The sequence below is a fragment of the Atractosteus spatula genome, unplaced genomic scaffold (genome assembly GCF_055471065.1).
Source record: "Atractosteus spatula isolate fAtrSpa1 unplaced genomic scaffold, fAtrSpa1.hap1 Scaffold_67, whole genome shotgun sequence".
NCBI lineage: Eukaryota > Metazoa > Chordata > Actinopteri > Semionotiformes > Lepisosteidae > Atractosteus > Atractosteus spatula.
The window spans coordinates 182,958-201,990 of NW_028296898.1; the positions used below are offsets into that span (position 1 = coordinate 182,958).

Below are 19,033 nucleotides of genomic sequence, written 5' to 3' on the forward strand. Positions count from 1 at the left end.
CCTCCCACCAGCAGCAGCCGTGCCGAGTGAGCTGCAAGCGAAAGCGGACCGTCGGCACCTGCGGGCAGAGGCAAGGGGCAGCGCTCTCTCGGGAGGGACGGGGACACACACACACCTGCCTGCCTGCCGAAAAAAAGAAAGAAAAGGTGTATATACTAAGTTTTTTGGAGGGAAAACGGCCGGCTGTCGAAAGGGGCCCGCCTGCAAGGACGGGGACACACACACACACACACACACACACACACACACACACACACACACACACACAAGCCACGCCTGCCTCCCTGGAAAAAGGAGGAAAAAACTAAGTTTTTTGGAGGGAAAACGCACGGGAGCCGAAAAGGGGGCCGGCCTGCTTGCCGAGAGAGTCGAGGCGCGGGAAAGTGCACGGAGGGAGCACGGGAACGGGGAGGGGGAGAGAGAGAGACACAGAGACACACAGATGGACGAGAGACGAGACCGGAGAGGAAGGAGCTCCGGTCCACCTCGCTTGCTTGCTAGCTACGTCTGTCTTTTCACCGCTGAGAGAAGGTAGTGCACCGTTCCCGGAGGCGCTGCAATACCGGGCCGATGCGTGGAGAGGACGGAGCAAGCTCCTGATCCAGCTCCCTGTTCCAAAAATCCGTTTAATATGTGGTCCCCCGATGGGGGACGTATCAGATATTAAACTGATAAGAACAGATACTACACTTGATCTTAGCCAAAAGGCCGAGAAGCGATGCCCGACGCCGGCCTTGGGCGGGCGCGCGGGCGTCCGGCTGGCGCGCAGCGGCGCAGGCCGACGCCTCTGGAGCCCGGTCCGCACGCGGCTGCCGGCCGCCCGGACTCCGCTCTCCCCCTCTCTTGCCTGCCTGCTTGCTCGCCTGCCTGCCCGCCAGTCCCGGGCGGGGGCCCTGCTCTTTGATCTCCTGTCAACGGCCCGACAACGACCGCAGCCGCGGGGGGCGCCAGCCGGCCGGCCTCCTTAGCTTAGGCCCCTCCCACCAGCAGCAGCCGTGCCGAGTGAGCTGCAAGCGAAAGCGGACCGTCGGCACCTGCGGGCAGAGGCAAGGGGCAGCGCTCTCTCGGGAGGGACGGGGACACACACACACCTGCCTGCCTGCCGAAAAAAAGAAAGAAAAGGTGTATATACTAAGTTTTTTGGAGGGAAAACGGCCGGCTGTCGAAAGGGGCCCGCCTGCAAGGACGGGGACACACACACACACACACACACACACACACACACACACACACACACACACACAAGCCACGCCTGCCTCCCTGGAAAAAGGAGGAAAAAACTAAGTTTTTTGGAGGGAAAACGCACGGGAGCCGAAAAGGGGGCCGGCCTGCTTGCCGAGAGAGTCGAGGCGCGGGAAAGTGCACGGAGGGAGCACGGGAACGGGGAGGGGGAGAGAGAGAGACACAGAGACACACAGATGGACGAGAGACGAGACCGGAGAGGAAGGAGCTCCGGTCCACCTCGCTTGCTTGCTAGCTACGTCTGTCTTTTCACCGCTGAGAGAAGGTAGTGCACCGTTCCCGGAGGCGCTGCAATACCGGGCCGATGCGTGGAGAGGACGGAGCAAGCTCCTGATCCAGCTCCCTGTTCCAAAAATCCGTTTAATATGTGGTCCCCCGATGGGGGACGTATCAGATATTAAACTGATAAGAACAGATACTACACTTGATCTTAGCCAAAAGGCCGAGAAGCGATGCCCGACGCCGGCCTTGGGCGGGCGCGCGGGCGTCCGGCTGGCGCGCAGCGGCGCAGGCCGACGCCTCTGGAGCCCGGTCCGCACGCGGCTGCCGGCCGCCCGGACTCCGCTCTCCCCCTCTCTTGCCTGCCTGCTTGCTCGCCTGCCTGCCCGCCAGTCCCGGGCGGGGGCCCTGCTCTTTGATCTCCTGTCAACGGCCCGACAACGACCGCAGCCGCGGGGGGCGCCAGCCGGCCGGCCTCCTTAGCTTAGGCCCCTCCCACCAGCAGCAGCCGTGCCGAGTGAGCTGCAAGCGAAAGCGGACCGTCGGCACCTGCGGGCAGAGGCAAGGGGCAGCGCTCTCTCGGGAGGGACGGGGACACACACACACCTGCCTGCCTGCCGAAAAAAAGAAAGAAAAGGTGTATATACTAAGTTTTTTGGAGGGAAAACGGCCGGCTGTCGAAAGGGGCCCGCCTGCAAGGACGGGGACACACACACACACACACACACACACACACACACACACACACACACACACACAAGCCACGCCTGCCTCCCTGGAAAAAGGAGGAAAAAACTAAGTTTTTTGGAGGGAAAACGCACGGGAGCCGAAAAGGGGGCCGGCCTGCTTGCCGAGAGAGTCGAGGCGCGGGAAAGTGCACGGAGGGAGCACGGGAACGGGGAGGGGGAGAGAGAGAGACACAGAGACACACAGATGGACGAGAGACGAGACCGGAGAGGAAGGAGCTCCGGTCCACCTCGCTTGCTTGCTAGCTACGTCTGTCTTTTCACCGCTGAGAGAAGGTAGTGCACCGTTCCCGGAGGCGCTGCAATACCGGGCCGATGCGTGGAGAGGACGGAGCAAGCTCCTGATCCAGCTCCCTGTTCCAAAAATCCGTTTAATATGTGGTCCCCCGATGGGGGACGTATCAGATATTAAACTGATAAGAACAGATACTACACTTGATCTTAGCCAAAAGGCCGAGAAGCGATGCCCGACGCCGGCCTTGGGCGGGCGCGCGGGCGTCCGGCTGGCGCGCAGCGGCGCAGGCCGACGCCTCTGGAGCCCGGTCCGCACGCGGCTGCCGGCCGCCCGGACTCCGCTCTCCCCCTCTCTTGCCTGCCTGCTTGCTCGCCTGCCTGCCCGCCAGTCCCGGGCGGGGGCCCTGCTCTTTGATCTCCTGTCAACGGCCCGACAACGACCGCAGCCGCGGGGGGCGCCAGCCGGCCGGCCTCCTTAGCTTAGGCCCCTCCCACCAGCAGCAGCCGTGCCGAGTGAGCTGCAAGCGAAAGCGGACCGTCGGCACCTGCGGGCAGAGGCAAGGGGCAGCGCTCTCTCGGGAGGGACGGGGACACACACACACCTGCCTGCCTGCCGAAAAAAAGAAAGAAAAGGTGTATATACTAAGTTTTTTGGAGGGAAAACGGCCGGCTGTCGAAAGGGGCCCGCCTGCAAGGACGGGGACACACACACACACACACACACACACACACACACACACACACACACACACACAAGCCACGCCTGCCTCCCTGGAAAAAGGAGGAAAAAACTAAGTTTTTTGGAGGGAAAACGCACGGGAGCCGAAAAGGGGGCCGGCCTGCTTGCCGAGAGAGTCGAGGCGCGGGAAAGTGCACGGAGGGAGCACGGGAACGGGGAGGGGGAGAGAGAGAGACACAGAGACACACAGATGGACGAGAGACGAGACCGGAGAGGAAGGAGCTCCGGTCCACCTCGCTTGCTTGCTAGCTACGTCTGTCTTTTCACCGCTGAGAGAAGGTAGTGCACCGTTCCCGGAGGCGCTGCAATACCGGGCCGATGCGTGGAGAGGACGGAGCAAGCTCCTGATCCAGCTCCCTGTTCCAAAAATCCGTTTAATATGTGGTCCCCCGATGGGGGACGTATCAGATATTAAACTGATAAGAACAGATACTACACTTGATCTTAGCCAAAAGGCCGAGAAGCGATGCCCGACGCCGGCCTTGGGCGGGCGCGCGGGCGTCCGGCTGGCGCGCAGCGGCGCAGGCCGACGCCTCTGGAGCCCGGTCCGCACGCGGCTGCCGGCCGCCCGGACTCCGCTCTCCCCCTCTCTTGCCTGCCTGCTTGCTCGCCTGCCTGCCCGCCAGTCCCGGGCGGGGGCCCTGCTCTTTGATCTCCTGTCAACGGCCCGACAACGACCGCAGCCGCGGGGGGCGCCAGCCGGCCGGCCTCCTTAGCTTAGGCCCCTCCCACCAGCAGCAGCCGTGCCGAGTGAGCTGCAAGCGAAAGCGGACCGTCGGCACCTGCGGGCAGAGGCAAGGGGCAGCGCTCTCTCGGGAGGGACGGGGACACACACACACCTGCCTGCCTGCCGAAAAAAAGAAAGAAAAGGTGTATATACTAAGTTTTTTGGAGGGAAAACGGCCGGCTGTCGAAAGGGGCCCGCCTGCAAGGACGGGGACACACACACACACACACACACACACACACACACACACACACACACACACACAAGCCACGCCTGCCTCCCTGGAAAAAGGAGGAAAAAACTAAGTTTTTTGGAGGGAAAACGCACGGGAGCCGAAAAGGGGGCCGGCCTGCTTGCCGAGAGAGTCGAGGCGCGGGAAAGTGCACGGAGGGAGCACGGGAACGGGGAGGGGGAGAGAGAGAGACACAGAGACACACAGATGGACGAGAGACGAGACCGGAGAGGAAGGAGCTCCGGTCCACCTCGCTTGCTTGCTAGCTACGTCTGTCTTTTCACCGCTGAGAGAAGGTAGTGCACCGTTCCCGGAGGCGCTGCAATACCGGGCCGATGCGTGGAGAGGACGGAGCAAGCTCCTGATCCAGCTCCCTGTTCCAAAAATCCGTTTAATATGTGGTCCCCCGATGGGGGACGTATCAGATATTAAACTGATAAGAACAGATACTACACTTGATCTTAGCCAAAAGGCCGAGAAGCGATGCCCGACGCCGGCCTTGGGCGGGCGCGCGGGCGTCCGGCTGGCGCGCAGCGGCGCAGGCCGACGCCTCTGGAGCCCGGTCCGCACGCGGCTGCCGGCCGCCCGGACTCCGCTCTCCCCCTCTCTTGCCTGCCTGCTTGCTCGCCTGCCTGCCCGCCAGTCCCGGGCGGGGGCCCTGCTCTTTGATCTCCTGTCAACGGCCCGACAACGACCGCAGCCGCGGGGGGCGCCAGCCGGCCGGCCTCCTTAGCTTAGGCCCCTCCCACCAGCAGCAGCCGTGCCGAGTGAGCTGCAAGCGAAAGCGGACCGTCGGCACCTGCGGGCAGAGGCAAGGGGCAGCGCTCTCTCGGGAGGGACGGGGACACACACACACCTGCCTGCCTGCCGAAAAAAAGAAAGAAAAGGTGTATATACTAAGTTTTTTGGAGGGAAAACGGCCGGCTGTCGAAAGGGGCCCGCCTGCAAGGACGGGGACACACACACACACACACACACACACACACACACACACACACACACACACACACAAGCCACGCCTGCCTCCCTGGAAAAAGGAGGAAAAAACTAAGTTTTTTGGAGGGAAAACGCACGGGAGCCGAAAAGGGGGCCGGCCTGCTTGCCGAGAGAGTCGAGGCGCGGGAAAGTGCACGGAGGGAGCACGGGAACGGGGAGGGGGAGAGAGAGAGACACAGAGACACACAGATGGACGAGAGACGAGACCGGAGAGGAAGGAGCTCCGGTCCACCTCGCTTGCTTGCTAGCTACGTCTGTCTTTTCACCGCTGAGAGAAGGTAGTGCACCGTTCCCGGAGGCGCTGCAATACCGGGCCGATGCGTGGAGAGGACGGAGCAAGCTCCTGATCCAGCTCCCTGTTCCAAAAATCCGTTTAATATGTGGTCCCCCGATGGGGGACGTATCAGATATTAAACTGATAAGAACAGATACTACACTTGATCTTAGCCAAAAGGCCGAGAAGCGATGCCCGACGCCGGCCTTGGGCGGGCGCGCGGGCGTCCGGCTGGCGCGCAGCGGCGCAGGCCGACGCCTCTGGAGCCCGGTCCGCACGCGGCTGCCGGCCGCCCGGACTCCGCTCTCCCCCTCTCTTGCCTGCCTGCTTGCTCGCCTGCCTGCCCGCCAGTCCCGGGCGGGGGCCCTGCTCTTTGATCTCCTGTCAACGGCCCGACAACGACCGCAGCCGCGGGGGGCGCCAGCCGGCCGGCCTCCTTAGCTTAGGCCCCTCCCACCAGCAGCAGCCGTGCCGAGTGAGCTGCAAGCGAAAGCGGACCGTCGGCACCTGCGGGCAGAGGCAAGGGGCAGCGCTCTCTCGGGAGGGACGGGGACACACACACACCTGCCTGCCTGCCGAAAAAAAGAAAGAAAAGGTGTATATACTAAGTTTTTTGGAGGGAAAACGGCCGGCTGTCGAAAGGGGCCCGCCTGCAAGGACGGGGACACACACACACACACACACACACACACACACACACACACACACACACACACACACAAGCCACGCCTGCCTCCCTGGAAAAAGGAGGAAAAAACTAAGTTTTTTGGAGGGAAAACGCACGGGAGCCGAAAAGGGGGCCGGCCTGCTTGCCGAGAGAGTCGAGGCGCGGGAAAGTGCACGGAGGGAGCACGGGAACGGGGAGGGGGAGAGAGAGAGACACAGAGACACACAGATGGACGAGAGACGAGACCGGAGAGGAAGGAGCTCCGGTCCACCTCGCTTGCTTGCTAGCTACGTCTGTCTTTTCACCGCTGAGAGAAGGTAGTGCACCGTTCCCGGAGGCGCTGCAATACCGGGCCGATGCGTGGAGAGGACGGAGCAAGCTCCTGATCCAGCTCCCTGTTCCAAAAATCCGTTTAATATGTGGTCCCCCGATGGGGGACGTATCAGATATTAAACTGATAAGAACAGATTTTTTTTTTTTTTTTACATTTATTATGACAATACAAGACAAAATCACAGAACATAAATCACAATCCACAAACGACAAAACTTATTCCATTAATCCAGCAGCGGTTTCCATTTTTCTTTTGCTGCGTGAAAACCCCACCTACGCACTTCTACTGACAACATCTTCTGCAGCTCAAAACGAACCCTCCCACATATTGCCCCAGCCCCTTCCACATGGCCATGCTTGACCAAATTGTTTCTCGATCCCCATAACACAAATTTTACCATACTGATTAAAAACCAGATTACAAGGTCGTGTCTCACAGATCTTGAAGACCTGCCCCACCGTCTCAAGATTTTATCCCCAGATAGAACAAACCCCGGTTCCAGTTTATTAAAAAGATCCGACATCTGCCCCCACACTGCTTTTGCAATTCTGCAACCCCAGAACACATGAGTGATAGACTCCACCTCTGCACATTGCGGTCTTGGGCAAGTCGCTGAACGAGCCAGCTTATGTCTGTGCATTACCTCCCTTACTGGCAGACGTCCCCAAACACACATCCAATTTAAGTCTTTGAGCCTGTTATCCAGGCTCTTAGGTTGCACCCTTTTCCAGACATCAGTCGGAACCACCACATTTGTTCCCTTTTCATTGCTCTTAGCTGTCTTATATAAGAGCCTGTGGGAGACAATCACTGACCTGTCCGCATCTTTTGCGTATTTCCTTAGCCATGCAGCCGCATGTTCGTAGAACCACGGTAGAATTTCAGCCTTGGGAACGTCGTTCCTCCACACTTCTGAAGGCCTGACGACCCAGGCAAACCAAAGCCGGACAAAGAACTGATGTTTATATGAGATCTTGTCATCTACCGCTTTACAAAGGTCAGCCACAAATATGGCATCTAGTTTAATGGGTAGATCTGGGACTTCTCTACCTCCCTCACTAATGTCCCTGTACATATCTAGACGCTTCACATACTCATAACCACCCCCCCATACAAAATCAAACACCATCTTAGTTAAGGAGCGTCTAAAACAAGCAGGCATAGGAAAGACCTTTGCAATGTGCACAAGACTTGGTAAAATGTCACCTTTCAGTACCAAAACCTTCCCTGAATAGGACAGTGATCTTTTTTTCCACAGGCCAAGTTTGCTATTCACCTGGGATAAACGAGTCTCCCAATTCCTTCTTCCAGTCCCTTCCCTGTCAAACTGCACTCCCAGTATTTTCAAAGAATCCATTTCCAGAGACAGACCTCCTACCACCTCATCCCTGTTACTCCAAGGGCCGAAATACTGCACACTGCTCTTATTTCTGTTCAATCTTGCACCTGTGCATTGGTTAAAGACTTCTATCAGCTCCAGTGCGACTAAAAGGCTTCTATCTGAGCTCAAAGTTAAGACAACGTCATCCGCGTAGGCCAACACTTTAGTTTGGAGGCCTCCGCTTCCCGGGATCACTATGCCCTCAACCCTTCTATCTCGTCTTATCAACTCCAATAGTGGCTCTATGTAGACTACATATAAAATTGGAGACAAAGGACAGCCTTGTCTGACGCCCTTGCTTACATCAAAGGGTTCACTCATAAAACCATTTATGTTGACTCTGGTGGAAGCACCTCCATACAGGGCCTTCAGCCAAGAGATGAAACTACCGCTGACACCATAACGATCTAACACTTCCCACAAGCATTGATGATCCACCCTATCAAATGCCTTCTCTTGGTCAAGACTGGCTATCAACAGACACTGATGTCTGTCTTCTGCCCAAGCAATGGTATCTCTGAGCAGGCCAAGGTTCCAGTGTAGGGACCTACCCGCCACGCCACAGGTCTGATCCGGCTGTATTACTGATGGCAGGACTTTCCTTATCCTATCACACAAAATTTTTGCCAGGATTTTATATTCGACACACAATAATTGGATAGGCCTCCAATTTTCTAGCCTCTTAGGATCACCTTTCTTAAATAACAGAGACAAAACTCCCTGTGCCATTGTGTCTCCCAAAGCTCCACCATCTAGAATTGCTTGAAAGACTTCGAGCAATGATGAACCTATCAAATCCCAGAAAGTCAGGTAAAATTCTACCGGGATGCCGTCAACCCCCGGAACTTTCCCAGTTTTCATTCTCCGAGTCGCCCCCTCAACTTCGGCTAGCTCAATGCGTGTCACTAGAGCCCTGTTTTCCTCAGCACTGACCTTCTTCTCAATGTGCTCCAAACCACCAACCCCCTTTACAGACTCCCCCTCCCTCTTATTGAAGTAAGTAGTAAAATATTTTACGGCTTCATCCAACATTCCATGCGGAGTACTTACCACCTCCCCCTCTGCAGTAAACAAACTCCCGAATGCTCTTTTAACCCGCTTGGCTTTGACTGATTTAAAAAGCAAACCTGAGACCTCTTCTTGTCCATCCAGAAAACCGATGCCAGCTCTGATTAAAAGCTCTCTGGGTTGTCTAAGGTAAAGTTCTCTAAGTCGCGCCTTCAGCTCCTGGGCCTTCGAGAAATTAAAATCTACACCTTTGTTTGTCTCCTCATACATGTTTTCTAACTCTTTTTGAAGCCTTCTCACTTCAAAGTTCTTTCTTTGGTTTCGGCGCTTACAATACCGGATTGAGATTTCCTTCACCTGCCACTTAACATACTCCCACCATTGAATTAATGACGGCCACTCTTGTTTCTGTCCTAGCCAAAAGGACCATTTGTCTCTGATTAGCTCCTTATAACCGTCCTCACTCAGCACGGCTGTGTTTAATTTCCAGTAACCTGGACCAAACTTGACCCCCACACCTTCCACCTCCACCACCAGCAATTCGTGATCTGAAAAGTAAAAGGGTACGACCGAGGCTTTAGCAATCACCAACCCTCGAGACAAGAACACGTAATCCAATCTTTTGGCGGCCCCTGCTGCATTCCTCCAGGTAACTGGGGGAATCAACCCTACTGCTGCAGGCCCTTTACGACAGAAACTATCAAAAAGGTCAAAATCCCTCAGCAGTTTGTTAATTTCTAGGGATCCTGCTGTTCTTTTATTTAGATCTTCATTAAAGTCACCGGCAATCACTAATTTTCTATTAGTCACACACCAGGGGACTAGGTCGGAGAAAAAGCTCCCCCTAGAGGTCCTATCTGCCGGTGCGTAGACGACTATAAACCTCATCTTTGTGTTTAAATAAACCCCATCCACCACCAGGATTCTCCCTGGCCGCACCATATAAGTTTCTGTAACCTCAATGTGAATATTCCCAAATAATATACCAACCCCAGAAGAATGAACTCCCCCCACACACCAAAAGGACTTCCCCGAATCCCAATCTTTAGAAAACCGCTTCACATCTGTATCACCACCCAAATGCACTTCCTGTAAAAAACATATATCAAACTTATTTTCACGCAAAATTTTAAACACAGCAATCCTTTTAGACCTATTTTTCAATCCTCTAACATTTACAGTTAAGATTTTGAAGGTCATCTCGACCTCCCACCATCTCTCCCCCCAGGATCCACATCTGGTTCTGCAGAGCTGTCCGTCTCCGAAGAACTTGTGTCACTTGTCCTATAAGGGGTTGAGCCCTCCTCCTCTGAAGTGGACTGCACCACGCTCGGAGCCACCGAAACGCAGTGCAGGTAAGGCGACTCCATTACTCTTTCTTTTAACAGGTGCCCCTTCTGACCCCAATGCGACACTGCAGCCTCCTCCCGCTCAGGGGAGGATTCCATCACCATGCCTTCCTCTACACCCTCCTCTGCGTGAACGTCCTCCTTGGCCTTCTTCTCCTCCCCCGCAGGCAGCTCTTCTTCGGAATCCTCCCTTGGCCTTTTCTGGACTGCCACATTCCCCTCCAGGTCGAAGTCACCCAGGTCCATCGCCAGGCCATCTTGCGGCAGGTGCTCGAACAGGTCCACGGCTCTAGCCACCTGACCAGCAGGTAAGCTACCGCTGCTGTCCAAACCGGTGTCTGATGCTTCACTCACATCCACTTCTGCTCTCTCCTCACCCTCGATCTCTTTGCCGTCACCTGTTTCGACGTTTTCATTCCTGTTCCCCTCTGTCCTCTCAGTTCCTTTGCCTTCCTCTTTTCTTTCGTCTTCCTCATCTCCTTCTTGCTCCGAGTCAGATTCCACCGGTGCGGCATCTGGGAAGCCTCTCTCTTGTTCCCTGGCCATCTCCGGGTCTCTCCATACGCATTCTCTATACAGATGGTTTGTATCCCCACACAGAGAGCAAGTTTTCTGGAAACATCTCCCTTTAGTGTGGTCCCGTGCTCCACACCTCGAACAGGAGGTGGCAGTGCAGTCTTTGTCCATGTGGCCGAAGGAACAACACTTCCTGCAGTAGGACGGCTGGTTCTGATAATAAATGTAACCTTTGCTTTGACCCAGGAAGAAAGCCGACGGGGGGTGTGAGAACCCGTCCGCGCGCCCAACATTCCGCCTGAGCCGCACCTGGTATCTGCGCCTCCCGTTCCAGACCCGGAATCTGTCACCAATTATCTGGGGGCCTGCCAGGACATCCACATGCATCCACAGGTAAGCAGTGATAATGTCATCCTCAATGAAGGGGTCATGCATAGTTACGATTATAAATCGCACATCATCCTGAGCCAGACCCAAAATCTCAAAGTCCCGTAACAGTTCATCATTCACCATTTCCTCACACATCCCAGAGACTCTCTTGTAAATCTGATCATTATTAAAGGTCACATCAAAAAAGCCAAAAGGCCTGTTTCCTTGCAAACACTTCACTTCAATAGGTATCGCTTTCAGAATTCCAAACAAAATCTTGCATTCAAACTCATATCTACCCATCATTTCTTTCTCTCTCACCCATTTAAAACGCAAGGTCCATTTCAGCCGAGGAGCCTGGCTGGCCCACCCGGGGGGGGCCTGGCCCTCGGCCATTGCGAGAAAACAGCCTTCCGACACTCTTCTCAAAGGTCTTCAAAAGTATCCTCCTTGCAAGAAAAAGCAACTCTCCGGAAAACAGGAACCAGCAACACGAAAATTCCCTCTGGATCCAAAAGTCTGCAGGCACTGGTAGCGGTCCAACGATCTCTCCCCTGGTCTTGGCCAAAAGGCCGAGAAGCGATGCCCGACGCCGGCCTTGGGCGGGCGCGCGGGCGTCCGGCTGGCGCGCAGCGGCGCAGGCCGACGCCTCTGGAGCCCGGTCCGCACGCGGCTGCCGGCCGCCCGGACTCCGCTCTCCCCCTCTCTTGCCTGCCTGCTTGCTCGCCTGCCTGCCCGCCAGTCCCGGGCGGGGGCCCTGCTCTTTGATCTCCTGTCAACGGCCCGACAACGACCGCAGCCGCGGGGGGCGCCAGCCGGCCGGCCTCCTTAGCTTAGGCCCCTCCCACCAGCAGCAGCCGTGCCGAGTGAGCTGCAAGCGAAAGCGGACCGTCGGCACCTGCGGGCAGAGGCAAGGGGCAGCGCTCTCTCGGGAGGGACGGGGACACACACACACCTGCCTGCCTGCCGAAAAAAAGAAAGAAAAGGTGTATATACTAAGTTTTTTGGAGGGAAAACGGCCGGCTGTCGAAAGGGGCCCGCCTGCAAGGACGGGGACACACACACACACACACACACACACACACACACACACACACACACACACACAGCCACGCCTGCCTCCCTGGAAAAAGGAGGAAAAAACTAAGTTTTTTGGAGGGAAAACGCACGGGAGCCGAAAAGGGGGCCGGCCTGCTTGCCGAGAGAGTCGAGGCGCGGGAAAGTGCACGGAGGGAGCACGGGAACGGGGAGGGGGAGAGAGAGAGACACAGAGACACACAGATGGACGAGAGACGAGACCGGAGAGGAAGGAGCTCCGGTCCCACCTCGCTTGCTTGCTAGCTACGTCTGTCTTTTCACCGCTGAGAGAAGGTAGTGCACCGTTCCCGGAGGCGCTGCAATACCGGGCCGATGCGTGGAGAGGACGGAGCAAGCTCCTGATCCAGCTCCCTGTTCCAAAAATCCGTTTAATATGTGGTCCCCCGATGGGGGACGTATCAGATATTAAACTGATAAGAACAGATACTACACTTGATCTTAGCCAAAAGGCCGAGAAGCGATGCCCGACGCCGGCCTTGGGCGGGCGCGCGGGCGTCCGGCTGGCGCGCAGCGGCGCAGGCCGACGCCTCTGGAGCCCGGTCCGCACGCGGCTGCCGGCCGCCCGGACTCCGCTCTCCCCCTCTCTTGCCTGCCTGCTTGCTCGCCTGCCTGCCCGCCAGTCCCGGGCGGGGGCCCTGCTCTTTGATCTCCTGTCAACGGCCCGACAACGACCGCAGCCGCGGGGGGCGCCAGCCGGCCGGCCTCCTTAGCTTAGGCCCCTCCCACCAGCAGCAGCCGTGCCGAGTGAGCTGCAAGCGAAAGCGGACCGTCGGCACCTGCGGGCAGAGGCAAGGGGCAGCGCTCTCTCGGGAGGGACGGGGACACACACACACCTGCCTGCCTGCCGAAAAAAAGAAAGAAAAGGTGTATATACTAAGTTTTTTGGAGGGAAAACGGCCGGCTGTCGAAAGGGGCCCGCCTGCAAGGACGGGGACACACACACACACACACACACACACACACACACACACACACACACACACACACAAGCCACGCCTGCCTCCCTGGAAAAAGGAGGAAAAAACTAAGTTTTTTGGAGGGAAAACGCACGGGAGCCGAAAAGGGGGCCGGCCTGCTTGCCGAGAGAGTCGAGGCGCGGGAAAGTGCACGGAGGGAGCACGGGAACGGGGAGGGGGAGAGAGAGAGACACAGAGACACACAGATGGACGAGAGACGAGACCGGAGAGGAAGGAGCTCCGGTCCACCTCGCTTGCTTGCTAGCTACGTCTGTCTTTTCACCGCTGAGAGAAGGTAGTGCACCGTTCCCGGAGGCGCTGCAATACCGGGCCGATGCGTGGAGAGGACGGAGCAAGCTCCTGATCCAGCTCCCTGTTCCAAAAATCCGTTTAATATGTGGTCCCCCGATGGGGGACGTATCAGATATTAAACTGATAAGAACAGATACTACACTTGATCTTAGCCAAAAGGCCGAGAAGCGATGCCCGACGCCGGCCTTGGGCGGGCGCGCGGGCGTCCGGCTGGCGCGCAGCGGCGCAGGCCGACGCCTCTGGAGCCCGGTCCGCACGCGGCTGCCGGCCGCCCGGACTCCGCTCTCCCCCTCTCTTGCCTGCCTGCTTGCTCGCCTGCCTGCCCGCCAGTCCCGGGCGGGGGCCCTGCTCTTTGATCTCCTGTCAACGGCCCGACAACGACCGCAGCCGCGGGGGGCGCCAGCCGGCCGGCCTCCTTAGCTTAGGCCCCTCCCACCAGCAGCAGCCGTGCCGAGTGAGCTGCAAGCGAAAGCGGACCGTCGGCACCTGCGGGCAGAGGCAAGGGGCAGCGCTCTCTCGGGAGGGACGGGGACACACACACACCTGCCTGCCTGCCGAAAAAAAGAAAGAAAAGGTGTATATACTAAGTTTTTTGGAGGGAAAACGGCCGGCTGTCGAAAGGGGCCCGCCTGCAAGGACGGGGACACACACACACACACACACACACACACACACACACACACACACACACACACACAAGCCACGCCTGCCTCCCTGGAAAAAGGAGGAAAAAACTAAGTTTTTTGGAGGGAAAACGCACGGGAGCCGAAAAGGGGGCCGGCCTGCTTGCCGAGAGAGTCGAGGCGCGGGAAAGTGCACGGAGGGAGCACGGGAACGGGGAGGGGGAGAGAGAGAGACACAGAGACACACAGATGGACGAGAGACGAGACCGGAGAGGAAGGAGCTCCGGTCCACCTCGCTTGCTTGCTAGCTACGTCTGTCTTTTCACCGCTGAGAGAAGGTAGTGCACCGTTCCCGGAGGCGCTGCAATACCGGGCCGATGCGTGGAGAGGACGGAGCAAGCTCCTGATCCAGCTCCCTGTTCCAAAAATCCGTTTAATATGTGGTCCCCCGATGGGGGACGTATCAGATATTAAACTGATAAGAACAGATTTTTTTTTTTTTTTTTTTTATTACAAAATACAAAATATTACAAGACATACATCAAGCACTTTCAAAATACAGCAAGAAACCACAAAACAATAGTTCGTAATACATCAGGTACAAAATACAGAGCACAGCATTAGCATAACTCCTCCCCCTATTCAAAATCAAGACTTTCCAACCAGGGTTTCACCCGTTTCTTTAAATTGATCCCATCAAACCCATATCACACAAGCCGCACCTCCCTCTCCCACCCTGTAAGAAAAACAACATTCCACCCATCGTATAATACATAACAAGACAAAAGTCAAACAATCCCAAAGACCATGAAAAACACAAACATTAATCCACAAGTCATCTTGTACAAAATACAATACAACATATTAGCATGACTCCTCCCCTTATTCAAAACAGGGCCTTCCCCCCACCAAAGCTTCAACCAAAACCCCTTTTTTCTTACAACACAGTGCAACCCATTCAACAAAACCTGAAAGGCAAACAGACATTAAAGATCAACAAGACCCTTCCACTTTTCCCGGGCGGCATGGAAACCCCATCTTCGCATTTCACCCGACATCTTTTGACGGAATAAAGCAATCAGTCTATCATAAATCCCCTTAGCGGTAGGCTGAATACCAGTCTTACACAGTCCCTGCCTTGTTTCCCATAAACAAAACTTACACATACTAATAACATACCACAGTAAGAAAAGATTCCCAGAGGTAAGATTTTTGCGCTTAAACCCCAGGAGCATCGTATTACAATCCAGAACAAAACCAGGGGTGACTTTATCAAACAAACATGAACATAAAACCCATACAGACTTAGCAAGTTTACAATCCCAAAAGGTGTGCCGGATGGTTTCTTCTTTCCCACAGCCTGCCACAGGACATGCAGCAGATCGAGCCAACCGATGACTGTGGAGTACGGCCCGGACAGGAAGTCTTCCCCAAACGCACAGCCAGTTCAGGTCCGCCAGCCGATTCTCCAGGCCCTTAGGCTGGATGCCCAGCCAGACGTCCGCACTCACGCCGCACACCGCAGGACCAGTAAAACCTTTTTCAATGACAGTGCTATACAGCTGCTTATGACTCACTGCAACAGCACCATCCTTACCTTCAGGGTGCAGCTTGACCCAATGAACAGCGTGTCTGTAATGCCAGGGCAAATTTTCACCTCGGGGTACAGAATTATCCCAAGTCACCAAATGTCTCATCGTAAAAGAAAACCAAAAACGTACAAAATACTGACTGTCATGTTCTATGGGACTAGAAATCGCTAGGACAAGTTGAGATACAAATAAACAATCAAGCTTGAGGGGAATACGAGGAACCCCCCTTCCCCCCGCATCAACACCCCGATACATGTCAAGACGCTTTATATATTCATATCTCCCTCCCCACATGAAGGAAAAAACCTCCCGTACAAAATCTCTTCTCAATCTTGCCGGTAGAGGATAAACATAGGCAAGGTACAATAAACGAGGCAAAATGTCCACTTTTAACACCAAGACTTTTCCTGGAAAGGAAAGGCGACGCACTTTCCATAGACCCAACTGTTGACGTACCGAACTCAGCTTCTTAACCCAGTTCGTGCTGGCAGGCATCCCGGCTTCAAATAGGACACCTAGGATCTTCAAGGGACCATCACAGACCACCAAGCCACAGGAATTTCTATCACCCACCCTCCATGCCCCGAAAAATTTCACAGAGGACTTCTCTTTATTTACCTTAGACCCAGAAACCTGGGAGAAAGACTCGACAACCTCCAAGGCTACAGCCAGGCTGTAAGTGCTGCTAAGAAAAAGAGTGATGTCATCGGCATATAACAAGACTTTCAAATGCCTACCACCGCTCCCGGGGATAAGAATCCCGTCTATCCTTGGGTCACCTCTGAACGCTACTGCCAGTGGCTCGATGTACAACACATACAGTAGAGGAGAGAGGGGGCAGCCTTGCCGCACCCCTGCTTCCTGCTTCACACCCTTCCCCAGGTACCCATTAACACAAGCTCTGCTCAAGACCTTGAAATATAACAACCGAATAAGGGAGATGAGCAAAGGGTCAATACCAAAACTGGACAACACAGTAAACAAAAAGTGGTGGTCTACCCGGTCGAAAGCTTTCTCTTGATCTAACCCTACGACCAGCAGGGGAAGTCCCCTATCTTCTGACCACGCTAGAACATCTCTGACTAATTGCAAATTCTTCATACAACTGCGGCCGGGGATGCTACAAGCCTGCTCCCGACCTACTATGTCGGCTAGGATCTTCTGCACCCTATTAGCAAGGCATTTAGCCAGTATCTTATAATCGACCGTGAGCATTGTAAGGGGTCTCCAATTTGCCAGATTGGCTGCGTCCCCTTTCTTGAACAGGAGCACTAACACTCCAGTCCTCATGGACTCACTTAGCTCACCGGAACAAAAGGCCTCAGTATAAACTTCCAACAAAGCTGGACCTAAGAGGTCCCAAAAGGCAACATAAAATTCTTTAGAGAGGCCATCAATCCCTGGCACCTTCCCGTTTTTCATACCTCTCAGGGCTAATTCCATCTCTGCTAAAGAGACTGGAACGGACAACTCTCCCGTCTCTGGCACCTTGGGAAGACCACTACAGAAGTCCGAAGACTCTGACCTCGTCACTCGTTTCTGAAACAGCAAAGTATAATACGCTTCAACCACATCAATTAAACCCTCGGGTGATCTCACCCGCTGACCATCGGCCGCATACAACACAGAGATTGCCCTCTTTTTCTGCTGCTGCTTCACCTGGTTAAAAAAGTAAGCAGAGCACGTCTCCGTCTCCTCCCTATACCTATCTTGGAGGCGGATCAGGTACTTCTTTGCATCTGCAATATAAAAATCTTTCAGCCTGGCTTTTGCCAGAGCCGCACCTGTGATATCAAAGGCCTTCCCCTTATTGAACTGAACGTAGTACCGTTCTAAATTACGCTGCAATCTACGGTGCTCTCTCCTCCTCAGACTGCTTTTACGTTTACAATAAGCTATGGTGAAGGTCTTAATCTTTCCCTTGAGGTCGTCCCACCATGCTCTCAGACTGGGATAAAGCGGTTTCAGAGCAAACCAACTTTGGATCAGGGCTCTCACTGCAGAGCAAAAGTCAGCATCTGCCAGGATAGACACGTTCAATTTCCAGTACCCCGGCCCGAAGGAGGGGTTACCATCATTAACCTTTACCCAAAGCATGTCATGGTCAGTAAGGAAAGAGGGGACAATACCTGCATCTGCCACGACTAGAGAGCTCTCCAAAAAAACATAATCCAGGCGCCTCACACACCCTCGGCTATTCCTCCACGTCGCCCCAGAAGCCCTGGGAAAAAGGGATCTGAAGCCATCTACCAAACTAAAGTGCTTCACCAGATCCCGCAAAGCGGTGGCGCCGAAATCAGTATCAGTGTCCAGGTCGACGTTACAATCACCGCAAAGAAAAACAGAACGATTAGTAACACACAAAGGTTCGAGAGAGGCAAAGAAATCTTTCCGCTCTAATCGCTGCGAGGGAGCATAAACACAAATAAACCTATATTTCTTATCAAACCTGTCAGCATCGAGCACCAACACCCTCCCCGGTACCCCGACAAAACTATTTACCACACAAAGGCTGTTGTCGTTTAACAAAATACCCACCCCCGCAGAATGCGCACTCCCAATCCCCCACACAGACTGACCACAATGCCAGTCATTTGAAAAATGTTCAGAGTCCACACTGTCCCGCACATGCACTTCCTGTAGGAAGAAAACAGAGCAACGAAGGCTGCGTAGAGATTGAAAAACAGCCAATCTCTTAACACGATTTCTCAAACCCCTGACATTCACCGAGCAGACGGTGAGAGTCATGTGTCCATGTTGGTGTTGTCAGCAACCGGGGATCCTGCAAAAGGCACCTCGTTCTGCAGCTTGTCCATCAAGAAGTCCGGGCCATAATAATCAGGACTCTGCAACGGAGAGAAGAGAGAGTCCGGCAACAAACCTGGAGACATTACCTGACCACCACTGCACTCAGACCACTGGTAACTGGTGCCAGGCGGAGTGTCGACACCAGACTCAACAGGCCCACTCTGCTCAGTTTCCATGGCGCCAGCTCTCTTAGAGTCCTCCTCATCCGTCGAAAGAATGCCTCCGGCTCCAGACTCCTCCTGCTGCCCTCTTCCCTTTCTCCTCCTCTTCTCCTTCTTCTTCCGCTTTCTAGGCTCCAGTTGCTCATCTCCACTGGCCTCAGCGGGAGGCTGGTCTGCAGCGGGGTCTGCAGGAACCGGCCTCTTACCTTGCACCTGGCCCCGAGATCCATCAGCCTCAGGCCCAGAGGCAACCGGGAGTTCCTCTCCCACGCCTCCAGATGGCGCCGGACTGACGTCCTCAGGTGCTCCAGGCTCCTGCAATGCAGTCCCTTCATCTGCCGTGCCGGCCGTCTCTGCAACAGTGTCTTTCACGGGTTCAGAGGTGTCGTCCTCCTCCCCGTCAACGATTATGTTCACATAGTTCGTTTTCATGGCCTGGACTCTATCAAA

General features: G+C 55.1%; 10 non-coding genes across 10 annotated transcripts; all 10 read right to left on the reverse strand.

Moving 5' to 3' along the window:
* Positions 1-529: 529 nt before the first annotated feature.
* On the reverse strand, positions 530-720 carry LOC148805770 (U2 spliceosomal RNA). The gene has a single exon (XR_016090102.1). It is a non-coding gene; the product is annotated as a U2 spliceosomal RNA (small nuclear RNA).
* Positions 721-1,505: 785 nt separating this feature from the next.
* On the reverse strand, positions 1,506-1,696 carry LOC148805771 (U2 spliceosomal RNA). Its single transcript, XR_016090103.1, has one exon. It is a non-coding gene; the product is annotated as a U2 spliceosomal RNA (small nuclear RNA).
* A 785-nt stretch (positions 1,697-2,481) lies between these two features.
* Positions 2,482-2,672, reverse strand: LOC148805772 (U2 spliceosomal RNA). Its single transcript, XR_016090104.1, has one exon. It is a non-coding gene; the product is annotated as a U2 spliceosomal RNA (small nuclear RNA).
* A 785-nt stretch (positions 2,673-3,457) lies between these two features.
* LOC148805773 (U2 spliceosomal RNA) lies at positions 3,458-3,648 on the reverse strand. The gene has a single exon (XR_016090105.1). It is a non-coding gene; the product is annotated as a U2 spliceosomal RNA (small nuclear RNA).
* A 785-nt stretch (positions 3,649-4,433) lies between these two features.
* Positions 4,434-4,624, reverse strand: LOC148805774 (U2 spliceosomal RNA). The gene has a single exon (XR_016090107.1). It is a non-coding gene; the product is annotated as a U2 spliceosomal RNA (small nuclear RNA).
* A 787-nt stretch (positions 4,625-5,411) lies between these two features.
* Positions 5,412-5,602, reverse strand: LOC148805775 (U2 spliceosomal RNA). The gene has a single exon (XR_016090108.1). It is a non-coding gene; the product is annotated as a U2 spliceosomal RNA (small nuclear RNA).
* Positions 5,603-6,391: 789 nt separating this feature from the next.
* LOC148805776 (U2 spliceosomal RNA) lies at positions 6,392-6,586 on the reverse strand. The gene has a single exon (XR_016090127.1). It is a non-coding gene; the product is annotated as a U2 spliceosomal RNA (small nuclear RNA).
* Positions 6,587-12,402: 5,816 nt separating this feature from the next.
* Positions 12,403-12,593, reverse strand: LOC148805777 (U2 spliceosomal RNA). The gene has a single exon (XR_016090109.1). It is a non-coding gene; the product is annotated as a U2 spliceosomal RNA (small nuclear RNA).
* Positions 12,594-13,380: 787 nt separating this feature from the next.
* On the reverse strand, positions 13,381-13,571 carry LOC148805778 (U2 spliceosomal RNA). The gene has a single exon (XR_016090110.1). It is a non-coding gene; the product is annotated as a U2 spliceosomal RNA (small nuclear RNA).
* A 787-nt stretch (positions 13,572-14,358) lies between these two features.
* Positions 14,359-14,550, reverse strand: LOC148805779 (U2 spliceosomal RNA). The gene has a single exon (XR_016090118.1). It is a non-coding gene; the product is annotated as a U2 spliceosomal RNA (small nuclear RNA).
* Between the last annotated feature and the right edge of the window lie 4,483 nt (positions 14,551-19,033).